Source organism: Triticum urartu, chromosome 6 (genome assembly GCF_003073215.2).
Source record: "Triticum urartu cultivar G1812 chromosome 6, Tu2.1, whole genome shotgun sequence".
NCBI lineage: Eukaryota > Viridiplantae > Streptophyta > Magnoliopsida > Poales > Poaceae > Triticum > Triticum urartu.
The window spans coordinates 520,876,011-520,879,816 of record NC_053027.1 but is presented as its reverse complement, the minus strand read 5'-3'; positions in this window follow the sequence as shown (position 1 = coordinate 520,879,816).

Here is a 3,806-nt window from a genome sequence, read left to right as displayed (position 1 = left end):
ATGGTGATTGTTTATCATACGGGTAAGGTTGGATGAAGGGTGGTAGGAACAAATGCTCCGCCTAGAGCATGTGTGTGTGAGATGGAGTCTTAGTGTGTGTGTGTGAGAGAGAGAGAGAGAGGAGAGAGAGAGATGGAGTCTTAGTTTGTGTGTGTGTGAGAGAGAGAGAGAGATGGAGTCTTAGTGTGTGTGGTGGGGTGCGTGCATGCGTGCGTGCGTGTGTGTGTGTGAGAGAGAGAGAGATAGAGAGATGGAGTCTTAGTGTGTGTGGGGGGGTGCGTGCGTGTGTGTGTGTGTCACGGGGTCCTCTGTGGCGGATGTAATTTAAGTGTGCATGGCTTCATCATAGAGAGGTGATGTGTATGGCAGAGGCCACCAACGATGGGGTGCGAGAGAGAAAATGCCCGTAGAGAGGGAAGAGAAGGTGTGTGCGTGTGAGAGGAGTCGACATCGAGAGAACGTGTTTGTTCGAGAGACACCGAGGAAGACTACTATATATCGATGGTGCATGTAGGCGGGAATTAAACAAAGGGATGGTCTAATTGGTTTCGGGGATATAGGGGAAGAGTGAGAGGTGGGGGTAGCTAGAAGGAGATTGTTAAGTGTGAGTGTGTGTTTTACCCATCCAGACAGAAGTTATGTGCACAAAAGAGGAGAACGATTCGATGTGGCGTTAGGAGTGAGGGTAATTAACTTCGTATGGAGACATAGAGACCTTGAACGTGCATGTGTGAGAGGTATACATGTATACGTGGGATGTGTGTGTGCGCGCGCATGATCGAGATAAAAGAAAGAAGACATAAGTCATAAGATCAACGACATGGGAGAGACGGATCGGTATGACAATATGCATGCATGTGAGAATGCAGGGAAGAAGGCCCGATAATTGAGCATGTGTTTTTGTCTTTAAGAGATAGTGGCGTGGGCTGGAGCATGCATCTATGGCGAGCAGAGGGAGTGAGGCGCAACGATTGTGCAAAAGAGACCAACCTATAAATGCATATGTATATAGATATATATATATATAGTGTAAGTGATAGGAAGCAAGACTCTGTGCAAGAAAGAAATGTTGACGAAGAAACTATAGATAGATACACAGATGGAGATGCTAGCTAGAGGGACATCCACTAGTTTGGGTGTTGGAGATGGCCGTCGGGTGGTTCAAAGGGTGAAGTTATATATGTGTGTGAGAGGGCACTTGACTGCATGTAGAGAGAAACATATGTAGTGTGTGTGATAGGAATCAAGAGTGAGGGCGAGAAAGAAGGTTGATGGAGAAACAGATAAATAGAAAGATAAAGATGCTAGCTAGTGTGCGTTACAGATAGGAGTCGAGTGGATCAGAAGGCTGGGTTATGTGTGTGGGTGTTAGAGAGATAGAGAGAGGGTGCATGTGAGTCACATACAAACAGATATCAGAGAGAAATGAGATCCAGAGAGACGGAGTTTTGTGTCTGCGAGAGAGAAAGATATTTCACAACGAGAGTGATAGCTAGAGAGACATACGAGGAAATGCAAGATACCTCTAGGGAGAGAGGGTGTGTGTGTGCGACATACAATAGAAAAATGGAGAAATATGAGACCCTGGGAGACAGAGTTTGTGTTTGTGTGTGAGAAAGAGATATTGAAGAGGAAGAGTCGTAGGTTCTCATATCTAAGTAGCGAAAGACATCTCTGTATGAGGGGTGTGCGAGTGGCACACATGGGAATAGTAGAGAGAAATGAGACCCGGGGAGACAAAGTTTTGTGTTTGTGTGAGAGAAAGAGACTCCACATGGAGAATCATAGTTAGAGACACATAGCAGGGAGCGAGATATACTTAGAGAGAGATAGAGTGATGAAGGTAGAGGGAGAGAGTACCGTCAGTGTGTTACGAAGATAAAAGATCATTGTCGACATATAGGTAGCACGAGAGATACCTGAGAGACGATGAATGTGTATAGGTCCAGAGAGATAGTCCTATATAAGCATGAGTGATAGCTATATGAGATGAATATCTGGATTAAAGGGGATTCAAATATTTAAACTGGAGATCACGACATCGATAATATCATAACGCAAATTGGTGTATCAAACATGCATATTCATTTGAATTTGGGCACACGTGTAATGTTATATAGTTTATCAATATTGGTGATCCATAAATTCTTCAATTACAAACAATGCATGGTTTATATGCAATTAATGTCTAAACGGGATTACACTATATGTCGCGTGTGTGAAACACATTATACATGTTTGAGAAGTAAAAAAACCCGCATGAAACACACATTAATTGGAGACAGTTAGCGAGGAATGCATACATTGGATTTCAACATAAAGTGGTTTCAAATATTTGAAAATCCAAATTGATGGATACAACCTTATGAATCTGAGATCATGCCATTTGTAAACCATATTTATGTATAAATGGTGTTGTGCTTTTGAAAGTATATATAAAAAATGATGTATATAGAATGTAATTCCAATTGAAAATGGATCCCACCCGAAAAAATAGAATACAAACGGGATTCAAATTGAGTTGGCACAGGTAAACGTGCACTCTGCAAAATTTGAACAAAGCGGTGAAAGTCACAGTAACCGCCCGAAACCAAAATCTGCGAGATGGAAATCACTACTGCCTATCCCTGCCATGCAAAGCCTATCTGCTGGATTTCTATAGGTTTCGATAGGGGTAGGTTTGTAATTTCACCCAAACATGACGTAACCGCCTCTCACCCGGATTCATACACGACGGGCGCCAAAACAGAGTGTGTCCTCGGCCAAAATCGACTCCCTCCCCGATTCATAATCATACACGGTGGGCGCCAAAAACAAACTCTTGTCGTCAAATATTCGGTGTATGCGAGATTACCGTCCTATCCCCAACCGACTAATATTGTTGTGATGTAGTAGAAATTTGAAACGGGGACTAAGTTGGTAAATTTCCTCGCATCTGAGACAAGCGCGCCCTGAATACATGGTTCCCCCCTTCCTCTCTACCTCCCTTTTCCCCATTCGTACTCCATGGGCGCCAAAACACCCTCTCCACCCCACCCTCCTCCGTCCGCCACCCCATCCACCGCCGTCCTCCTCCACCATGCCGGAGCTGATACCCCGAGGCCGCCGTCCATTACAAGAGATCGACCTCTCTCATCCACGGCTTCGGACCGGGATCCTTGCATCCCGTCCTCTCGCTTCATCCCCACCGTCGTCCACCTTGCCAGCGCCGCTCCTACGACCGTCTCGTCCACCGCACCCCACCGCCACCGTGTACCCTCCTAGATCTGCTTCCATGCTGCCGAAAGCCATCGCTACCGCAGCACCGTCAAATTCTCAGCAGATGCGTACACGGTGCCGCACCAGAGCCGGTACTTTTTCGTATCTGCTCAACTTATTTATCGTAGCAAGAAAATAGATCGACAGTGCTTTACTCTGATTTCTTGTCTTGGTTGTGAAGTTGCCTTTGTCCAGTTTGCACCTTCAGATCCGCCATGGCACGCTCAACACTATACTCCCAATTCTTATGGTTTTCCCCTTTTATATTCCACACTAGTTAAATCACAGTAGACTAAATTTCAAAATTGGGTCAGTCGATTTTTCAGAGCTTGCCGGAGTTCTTCGGTGCCATCGAAGGGGCTCGGGTGGTTGTGGTGCCTCGCCGAACGAAGAAAACTCGACGCGGGGGGGGGGGGGGGGGGGGGGGGGGGTGGCGGAGGAACACAGGCGGTTGGGGCCGGTGGTCCGGCCGGCGGCCCGTGCGGTGTTCTGTATGGGAAGAATCAGAGACGAGGAAGAAGAAGGGTTAGGAGACGTAGGATCTTCAT